We start from the raw sequence: 11,730 nt of genomic DNA on the forward strand, positions 1-11,730 counted from the left end.
TTTAGCAAATTGTTTGTGTTCTGTGTTTCTAGTTTGCTTCCATTTGTCTTTTCTGCTTTTCTTTTCTTATTTTTATATTTTCTTTTTCATTTGCTTTTTCTGTTTCCACAACTTTTTTTTTTCTTGACTATTTTGAGCTCCACTCACAGTGAACTTTATCTTGCAAAAGTCATCAATTTCCTTAACTGACACACTAGAAATCAACCCTGATGTTTGTGGTTGCACTGATCGGTTGTGTGGATGTGGGGTCATTCACATTTTTCATTTTTTTTGTTTCTATTTTTTTTTACTCTAATTTATATTAGTGTAGTTTATTGTTACTCTCACCTCATTTTGACTCTGATATGAAACCGATACTTAATATAAAGCAAAAATTTCTGTACCTAAAAAAATTTCAGTTTTCAAAAACAGTAGGAAGAAAGGATATTAAAGACATGTTGTGAACGGAAGCCAATTGCATTGAATTGGAATTACGAAAATTTGACTTAGTAAGTTGGGTTTGAGTTACTCTTTGAGTTGGTTCAGCTTGATGATGTCATATAATTATTTATATTTATTTTTAAAAAATATATAATAAATTATAAGACTTTTAAACTTAAACTGATACTTTTTATATAATACTACTCCCGCTCAGTTTTGACTCAATCGTTTATAAGGACAGTTTGGTACGTGACTTTTTTTAAAATTCTCGAAAAATTAAATTTTTTTAAATTTTAAATTTTTGAATATTACCGTAAATTAGATGTAAAAGTTAAATTTTTAAAAATTAATATTTTCAAAAAAGAAAATTCTCCTCTACTAAACGCTTCCTAACGTAATAATCTGTGTATATATATGTATATTACCCATTCAAAATAATATGGATTTGTATACATATCTAATTAAGTCCAACGTATTCCAACTTCCAAGTGAATGAGAGAACCAATATAACAGAGGGGGGAGTATTGCCGGCTCCCCTTCCTAAATTTTATTTTATGTATAAAATAATATTTTTTAATAATAATAAGTTATTAGTATTAATCATTTACCCTTCTTTAAAAATATTTATAATAGTTAATATTTTTTATTAGTCTTAATAATACTTATAATTTTAAATTTTCATTTTCGTTTCCTATTATAAAAAAAATTTGGGTTCACCGCTACAATAAAACAGAGGCATTTCTTTCTTTGTCAGAACAGAAACAGGATAGCAAATTGATGGGATTCTTTTGGAAACTTGTTTGTTTGATAATACCAACATTTTAGTGAATAAAAAAAATCTTAATTTAGCAAAATACTCTCAAGAGTGATTACGTTGGTCCAACATTGCAGATAAGTGATTTAGTAAAATACTATCATTATATCAAGATTAGGTCCCAAACTGAATATCCGTACATTGCAATGGTGTGCAAAGTGTAAGTCTGTGTGAGATTAAATTTGAGAAATCTACTAATTTTTATTAGTAACGAAGATATATGCCAATAGGCTCAATGAAGAGCATACACATCATATTCGAAGAGAAAGAGCTATTTTGTAGTTTTAATGATTCAATATGAACATCTCATAATCACACGCAATAAATTTTACCAGTAACACAAGCTAATTTTTTTTAATATGTGATAAGTTCTTAGTTGGAATACACAATTTTTTCGTATGATATATACGACTTTGATCATTATTTGTTTTATTTTTATCTTTCTTTTCTTTTTATTCGTCAATTCACCATTAATTATGCGTATAACGTCACTCTTTGTATTTTTGCGTGAAAGTATTTTTATATTTTACTAAGAAAGTATTTTTGCGCGCATAACTGAGATGAATTCTTTTATATTTTTTATATGTAAGCGGGAAACGAGGGAGTACGTTGATGTGATGCTTTTGTGATACTTTTGTATACTTACTTTGTTTGTTAGCACCAACTTATAATATATATATATTTTTTTTATTTTGGGTGAGCCCAACTTAGAATTTTTATGGGAATAAAGTTTATTCAAATGTAAGAGTATTTTTTATCATACTGTTATGTAAGCATAATTCGCTACGACTGGTAGCAAATTATATTCGTCAATAAATTTATGACACATAGAACACTTTCGCAAGAAAAAGTTACCGCGTCATAATTCGCTATAAGTGGTAACAAATTTGGTCTGTAACATGACCACGTGTCATGAAATCATTGACCACAAAATTTGCTATCACTTGTAACAAATTATAACACGTGACATCCTGATAAAAAATAGTGTTCGTGTAATATTTGGATAAAAAATTCGAATGGTATTTTGATCACTGTTTTTTTTATGTACAGTGCGAATGGATTCTTTATTTTTTTAAACTCATATTTTTTTATTGATTAAAGTCATTTTCTAATTATAGTGGTGGTGGTGGGTATGTCACTCGTAGTCGTAAATCATTAAAAAAACATGGGCGAGTGTCGGAGGGCTAGGCACGTGACCTGCTGATCGTGGCACGTGGGGCCCATATTGTTTTTTAGCAACAAAAGATAGGTTTGGGGCCACCTGTTGCATTAAAAGTAGTGCACCGTTGATGTTGATATTCATGTTGAAGTTAGAGCTTTTGCACTTTCATTACTGACACGGTTTTTTACGCGTATTGCCTTTTGTGTGATGCCTAATGCGGTGTATAGTGTAAACATAGCTCCGTTCCATTCAATTCGTGCGGCGCTGCTTTTGAATACAGTATTTATCAACTTGAGTATGAAAAATACCCTTTTATTCTTGTATTTAATGTTTTCATGCATTTATTATATTTTATTTTGTTACAGAGTCGTATAAATTTATTTGATACTGATATTGTTATTTTTGTGCAATATTTTTATAGGTTGAGAAATGAGAATCACACGTGATAAGAAGAGAGTTAACAAACATATTGATTTTGATCCCTATTCGCAATGAGAGGTCATGCAATTATCCAAAAAGCTCAAGTTTTCTATAGGAGGAGAACCAATTTTGTAATCCCTTTATGCAATAATGATTATTATTATTATATTCAATATTGTAGTGTTCTTCAACTTAATAAAAATTTAGTTAGAGTAATCAAATGAAATGCATACACTATTGAATATAATAATAATCATATAAATGTGAAAAATAAAGTATATAAATCAGTAACATGAACTTAAATTAATCCTCGAGAAGACTTCACGCACAGTTGAGTGGTTTATATATAATGTATAAGAGAAACACTGCATTCTAAAGAGACTATACAAAGTCGTAAGAAGCCATAAGAATAACGAGAAATATAAGAATTGTCACTAGTAACTTTTTTTTTCCTGCACCTAAAGAGTGTATAGAGAACCGGGAGAGAGAGAGAGAGAGAGAGAGAGAGAGAGAGAGAGAGAGGGAGGAAGCTTGAATAAGCTTAGATTCAACATACGAAGTCAAAGTAACACTCAAACCCCTATGGTTTGATGCAGTAGCAGACCCAGAAAAAAAAATTATGTGTGCACACTTAAAGTGGGGGTTTGGAGGCAGCATTCTCGAAAAAAAAAATTAAAGAAAATTTTAAATATATTAATTGTAGGGGTTAATTGATCAAAAATCAACCTCTATCGATGTCTATTTGATCCAAAGTTGACTACTTTTGTTTCACACAAAAATGTGAAAAATCTCATGCGATTCTCCTCCACTTGATGAAGATTGAATTTTAGAAATCATTGATGTCTATTAAAGTTTGGAGCTAATAAGGTTTATGTTAAAAATAAGAAGAGATAAAGCAATGGGGTAAGGTTTAAGCTTTAAGCTTTTAATTATATGGGTTGGTTGGGTTGGGCTTGGGCCTATTTTTACTCTCTTTTTTTTCAATCTTCTTAATATTTTTTTTTTACTTAGCCTAAATCACTCACCCCTTTAAAAAAAAATTCAAATTTTTGTGTCTGCATGTGCAGACACATGCAACAACACCGGTCCGCCAGTGATTTGATGGGTTCTTTCATGGGTTTTGGTAGGTTTCAAGGTGAGTTAGTCAAAGTGAGAATCGAGATCTATTTTTCGTGAGAATGAATTATGTTGATTTGATAATGATAGAGGAGGACGTGTATAAATCAAAACTCTTGAGAGTCACCGTACTAGCTTCAGCTAGCTGAGGATGAAGGGAGGTGTTTGAGCTTGATTATGCTTGAGTAACAACAAATTTGTGCAATGGAGAAGATGATTCGTTTGATGAGACTGAAACCTCTATTTATAGGGTGAATGAGATTCCCCAAATATGAAAAGTGTAATGACATAACCGTTTTGGCCTTGTGGGCCCCATTATCGTGTGAGATTGCGTGATCCCTATGCATGCGTAGAAAATGTGAAGGAACATATATATAAGGGAGTCATCTGTTCCATGTGTTAAGTGATTGTGATATTATCGAGCAGTGAAGAGCTAGTCCGCAGGGCCATCCAACCGGTCCAAAACACATGATTTTGTATATTTTACTTGTATATTGATTTTAATTTAAAGTGAAGTTTTGATGTTCCTACTATGTAAATTTTACACGACCAAGGATACTTAATTGTGATATTGAAGATTGGAAGTTTGAAAAACATATTTAAGCAAAAAAAAAAAAAAAAGGTTTCAGTACATGCATCTGACATATAAAGCAATCATGGATTTCCCATTCCTCCTCATGAGTCATGACCTTTGAAAATTTTCAGTGTACTTAAGTAGATGTGTAACTCATCTTTTGAAAAGCTATTGGCTTCAAATTTTGAACCATAGATTCCAATGGCTTCAATCATACGGTGAAAACTTTTGTAGTTGACAGCGTTAAATGGAATTCCAATACTTGGTACACCCAACGAGCTACATATTGATTCATTCTAAACCATGCTTCTTAATTTGTTACATGCCTCCTTTATGCTAGTTTAACTTATCAATAACAGTTTGAAATTTTTGGCTATACAAATCCAATGGCCCTTTCATGGTAGTCTTTCTTCCTCCAGTAGGTAGTTGATATATCATCTCTTAACCCTTCTTCACTCTTACCAAAATCCAAATTTTCAAGGTCAAGAACCCTCACATTTTCAATTGCTATTTCAGTATTGTCTACCTTCTTTTAATTACCTCTAAAATGTGCCAATAATTCTTCTCTAACTTATTGGGGACACTTTTGGTAAGCTATGGCATTGCCTTTCTTCCCCATGAGATGTTGTTTCTAGTTATGCCTAGCTTCCTTGCTACTTGCAACAAAAATTGCAAACCACATAATTGATTCATTTTCCTCTAATAGGTGATAACACTCCTAGCCATGGCCAATCCTATTACTAGCTTTTGAAGCTTGGGATAATCCTTCAATTGCATCACCCTAATATAATCTATTTTTCATAAATAGATTTCACCTAAAAATCCTAACATATATACCTGTACAAACCACAACTTTCCTCACGCAAACGCCACAATGTTTGATTGCCATGTCCATAGTAATTACATGTTTGAACTTCATGTGTAAGTGAAGTCAGACATCGGATAAAAATCAACCAAGTGACTTACCTTTAAAGTAAACAAATTCATGCTTACCAATAAAAATAAAAGTAAAAAAATTCATAAATTCATTAACTTAAAGTTTTGGAGTGAAATGTGCTATAATAACCACCTATAGGGACTAGTATTTCCGACCAAACTATGTGGAAAAAAAAAAATTAAAAAAATAGATTTTGCTTCTACTTCATTGGAAGATGATATATTAATTAACTAGAGAAGAAAGTCTCTATCAAAAGCCAATAGATCTCAGTCAGTGTTTTACTTTGAAATATACACGGTTCCATGAGAAGTAATAGAGTACGACCAAAAAAATTTATGGAATGAATGACTCACTACTTTTCTTAATGACACCAAAGTAGACATGTTCATTTCCTTTTGCCATGAAAGGATTATATAATATAAATCGAGGATAACAATTACAATGAATCAAGGAACAAACAGATATCCGTCTCTGTCAAAAGAATAATAACCAATTTTAACGCCGCGTTAGTGTATGTGTTGACTTTTTTTTTTTTCTTAGAGAACTCTAGATGAGAAATTAATTTCTCATAGTACGACCAAGCGTGTTTTTTTTTACTCATATTCATAAATGGTGATATCAAACCCAAGATTGCATAATTAAGAGACCCAGCATTTTCTATTGGGACCAACACAAGTTTGTGTATATGTTGGCTAGCTCTTAAGTTGGTTTGCGCCTAGTTTTAAATTGGAGGAGGAAGTTATAATTTTTTTTTTCGTTACAACATTTTAAAATTATTTTTTTATTATTAGATCAAAATAAAATCAACGGTTATACAAGATGACATTAAATGATAGTCAATAATTTAATTTTAATCTAACGGTATAAAGTGATTATATATAAAAAAGAAGAAGAAAAGGAATTGTAAGTGTAACCAATCCAGATTGAAATATTTTGAAGTCTAGATCTCAAAGGAAAAGTTGTTTGCTTCCTTCATTGGAAGAAACAATTAAAACAGGAGACAATACAACTCTCACTGTATTTCCTGTCTTTTATTAGTTTCAGAAAATTATTAGTAACAAATTGCATAGCTGCTTTTTTTTATTTTTAAAACCACTGGTTTTATAAGTTACGTAGATAGCTTTCTGTTTTTTTTTTTTTTATAAATCACGGGTATTTTTTATTGGAGTAAATTATGTTTGAGTCGGGAATATCTGTTGAAAATAGAAATTAAATTTGAATTATTGTTACCTAGAGATAAGAATGATTTGTTACAGAATCAATTCTGATTAAGTTGTTGATTATTGTTAGGCTGTTAGAGTTGTTTTCTATTTTTTTATGAATTGGCTGTTAAGAATCACCTGTATGTATACCCCTCATTTAAGAGGTAAAGATACTGGAATAGAAATATACATTTACAACCGAAGTGTGGTGACTCAGTTGGTAGCATGGGGACTGAGTGGTGGGAGAGGACTTCGGTTCGAATCTCACCAACACTATCTAGGGAGGGGCATAAGTACAGTAATCCTTGGATTCGCACCCGAACTCTAGATTAGTCTCATAGGCGGCTCAAAGAGTCAAACCCGTGGGGATACCGGGGTTATAGGCGGCTCAAAGAATCGAACCCGTGAGGATACTCGGGTTTTGATTCGCCTCAAAGAGATAATTAGGATTAGTTTCAAAAAAAAATATACATTTACAGAATTCATTTTTTAACAATATCCACATAATGTTGTAGCTAACTTTTCTAGAGAAATTTTGTTGTATTTACAAGGATTTAAATTTAAAATTTTGTTTAAACAAAATAAAGTATGTAACATTTAAACCAATTCCCTTCGCTTAACTTTCCATTTTTCAGGCCGATATTTGCGTCAATCAACGCCACTTTTAGGTTTGCTCTTTGACTGCTAATTTTTAATTTGAGAATCAAATCACATAAAGGAATAACTTTCCTTTGTTAAAGCAAAAGTTTATTATTTGTTTGGTATTAAATGAATCCGATCAGCTTAAAAGAATCCCAAAAACAGAGAATAAAAAAGAGGATAATGATTGTTTTACAGTACTGAGCTTTAAAATATGGATAACTAAAGATATTTTTTAAAAGATTGATATTCAACACAATCTACAAATAAAAAGTACTGTGAAAATGAGTTAGGAGGCTCGTTATATCATATTTAACTTAAGTTCTTGGATTCAAATCCTTCTTAATGTAAAAAGTTTTTTTTAGGAGAGTTAGTTTCTCTATAATATAAATTTTCTCAATTTAAATAGAATTATCTCCGTTAAAGAATAACTATGGTTAGATGTGATAAAGTAGGCGGTCGGCCCGTCCCGCCATTAATTCACAAAAAAAGAAAGAGTTAGCTCACTTCTGCTGACCCAAATTTTTTTTACACTAAACCGCCTCTTTCCGTTATCAATTTATAAAAAAAATGAGTCAGTTCATCCCATCTTATCCCATCTAGCGGGCGGAGCGAAGCAGCCTGCCGAGCTTAGCCTATTTTGTCAATCCTACCTATAGTTTATTCCAAAAATAAGAAAAATAAGAAAATATATATATATATATATATAGGAGGTACATCATATGAAAGGGGGAAAAAATGCGGCTGCTTTTGTGATATGTATGAATGGAAGTTTGAGAAGATAATTAAGTATTAAACTAATTAATTAAACGTTTATCTTGCATGTAATGGCACACAATAAAGCCATAAAGGGTGCCATTATTGGCACGACCAAATTTTCGTAAAACCCTCATGGATACACATGCGAGTGTTGGTAATCAACTTAAATATTTCAAACAGAAATTAAATAAAAAAAATTCATAGCATGCACATGAATTCCTTTCGTATGTGATGAAATCATAGCATGCACATATTCAGCGACAACATGACATTAATTTCAACTTGGATCGGTACTGAAACCTTAACTTCCAGAGACGTAGATTGTTGTGCTGTCTTTGCATTTAGTCTATTAATTAGTTGTAATTAACACATTATTACATTACGGCGTTATGTAAATCACATATCCATTCCCTACTCGAATGCGAGTGACAGAAATGGCATTCCGCAATCCGCGTTACTTATATGAACTTTTAAGCATTAAATACAAGGATACCAAATTCAAAACATTAATACTAATTAATCGAGATAAAATTGGAAAACGTTGATACATTAAATATCAATGAAGAACAAACTTTTGATATCTGTACTAAATGTAACTAGTCCCATTCCCCAATTAAACCAAAGTTCGCTTAATCCTACGCTCTCTCTCTCTTTTTTCGTTTATTATGTTATTTATTTGTCTAAATATTCTATCACATTTAAGATTTTTAAAATATTATTTATTATTAAAATATTATTGAATATTTATATTTGATATGAGAAATTGACTTCAAAATGTTATAGGATATAAAGATTAAATGTTATTATGTATTTTATTATAAATTTCAAGGAGGTGCATATTTAGATTTGCAAATTAATTAATAAGGTTATACGATGTGTTCTATACATTTTTTAAAATATGGTTGTGCAATGACAAAAAACGATATAGACTCCAATTATTGGGAAAGTGACGGAATGATATAGACTTCACTTACTCCCTTAACAAATAAAATGTTAAAAATATCCTTAATTATAAATGTAATCCTAAATTATTAGGCAAATTTAGTATTAAAAAATAATTTATTTATCAAACTGTGAAATGATAGATATTATGTGAAAATCTCAAATATAATCCTTAAGTTTTTTTCTAGTACTTGAATTTCTGGTAAGAATAAATTCTACCACTTCAAAGACGGAAGTTCTTTTCTCATTTCACTGTAGATTGTTCTCTTATGTCATACTTACGTTGATTTTTGTGTTTTTTAAATGGTGGACCCCACACTTTTTGTGTTTGTGGGAATAATGACTTGTCTGCAGTGAAATGAGAAAACTAATACCCTTTTAAAGATATTATTTATGTTGGGTTATATGTTCTCGTTACTTAAAAACCATTTTGAGATTTAGTATATGAGAATGATCTAAGGATACCTACGGTTATATCTGTATATACTCATTTTAGTCACTTAAGTTGTCATACTTTTTGAAATAAGGAATAATGTCCACACATCTCTCCAACTATCAATAGTTATGTTATTACTCTTAATTCTGAGTTTATTATAAATAATTGAATATTTTTCATTCATTTATTTACAATCGGGTAAGGCCTGATTTATTGACGACCAATAATTAGATATTTTGAAAGTGAAATTATTTAATTTTCGATATTTATGAAATAATCAATATACATGTAATCCATATGAAATTTATAGGAAATATCCTCTTGATATATTTTGGTACTTAGATATTGAAAACATTGGCTAGTGTATGTAATTCATTAAAAAAAGCTGTTAGAAATATATTGCAATTAGTATTTTCCTTATTTCATTAGGGTTTTGTATTAGGTCTGATTGTATTAGGTTTGAGCTTAACCCATTAGTATGTCTATATATTGAACATTCCTATTATATCAATACACAGTTTATTTCAATGTTCCTCTATTTTCTTATTATTTAATATGGTATCAAGAGCCTAAGAAACTTTGAATTTTTTTTCCGGTGAACCCACTATTCATCGTTTTTTAATTTTTTTCCGGACTTGTCTCGCTGTCAGTTTCCGGTACGTTTTTCCTCCGCTTCCGTTTTCAGCCTTCTGTCTATGTCAACCACCATCGTCCGATGGAGTTTTACGGCGAACCGCATACCGGCGTGCTCGTCTTGGAAGCACGATCACAACGCCACCGACCGCTCCTCCATCGGACTTCTCATGCGCCCTCACGCGCGCGTGCAAGTGCCAGTACTGAGAAGATGGTAACTAATATTGACTGTATACCTGGCCGGAGGGCGAGTATCACGAGTACCCTTACGAAGAGCAATGGGGAGGTCACTATCCGAAGGTGGGACCACAGCCGAGGGAGGAGATGCAGTTGAATATGAGTTCACAGATACATCTGAGGAACTATGTTCGATCTCATCAGGAAAGGAGGTGATAGACAGAGAGTCAGAAACATGAACTAGTAAAGACAGAAGGTATTCGAAAGAGTCGACTGGGAAAGAAGACTGTACGGAATCAGTGTCCACAGGAAAATCTGTGGTTGGTTGCAGGTGGATTTATGCTGTTAAGGTTGGATCTGATGGTCAAGTGGATCGTCTTAAAGCTCACTTGGTGGCAAAGGGTTTCACTCAAGTGTTTGGATTGGATTTTATTGATACTTTTTCTTCTGTGGCGAAAATGTCTACTGTTCGCCTCTTTATTACCATGGCTGCTATTCGCCATTGGCCTCTCTACCAACTTGATATCAAGAATGCTTTTCTCCATGGTGATCTTGAGGAGGAGATTTATATGGAGCAACCTCCTGGATTTGTTGCTCAGGGGGAGTCAGGTCTTGTTTGTCGTCTTCGTAAGTCTCTCTATGGCCTCAAACAATCTCCAAGAGCTTGGTTTGGTAAATTTAGCAGTGTTGTTCAACAATTTGACATGATTCGGAGTGAAGCTGATCATTCTCTCTTTTATCGTCATTTCGCTTCTGGATCTATTTACCTGGTGGTATATGTGGATGATATTGTCATAACAGGTAGTGATCGGCATGGGATCACTCAACTGAAACAACATTTATGTCATCATTTTCATACTAAGGATCTTGAAAAACTTCGATACTTCTTGGGAATCGAGGTGGCCCAATCTAAAGCTGATGTAATGATATCTCAGAGGAAATATGCTCTGGATATTCTTGAAGAAACTGCTCTGTTAAATTCAAAGTCTGTTGATACTCCTATGGATCCAAGTATCAAGCTTCTACCAAATCAGGGGGAGCCCTTTCCAGATCTTGAGCAGTATAGAAGATTAGTTGGAAAATTGAACTACCTCACAGTCACTCGGCCTGATATATCATTTGCAGTTAGTGTTGTCAGTCAATTTCTTAATTCTCCATGTCAAGAACATTGGAATGCAGTCATTCGTATTCTTAAGTATATCAAGGCATCTCCAGGAAAAGGCCTTGAATATGAAGATAAAGGTCATGATAAAGTTGTTGGGTATTGTGATGCTGATTGGGCTGGTTGTCCAACTGATAGGAGATCTACTTCTGGGTATTGTGTCTTTGTTGGAGGCAACTTGATTTCCTGGAAAAGTAAGAAACAAAGTGTAGTTGCCAGATCAAGTGCTGAAGCAGAATACCGCTCCATGGCGACTACTACTTGTGAGCTCCTTTGGCTTAAACAGCTTATCAGAGAGCTTAAGTTTGGAGACACTGGACATGCAACTCTCATTTGT

The sequence above is a fragment of the Gastrolobium bilobum genome, unplaced genomic scaffold, assembly GCF_033153095.1.
Source record: "Gastrolobium bilobum isolate Gb01-03AN ecotype WA unplaced genomic scaffold, APGP_CSIRO_Gbil_v1 utg4364, whole genome shotgun sequence".
In the NCBI taxonomy this organism is placed as follows: domain Eukaryota; kingdom Viridiplantae; phylum Streptophyta; class Magnoliopsida; order Fabales; family Fabaceae; genus Gastrolobium; species Gastrolobium bilobum.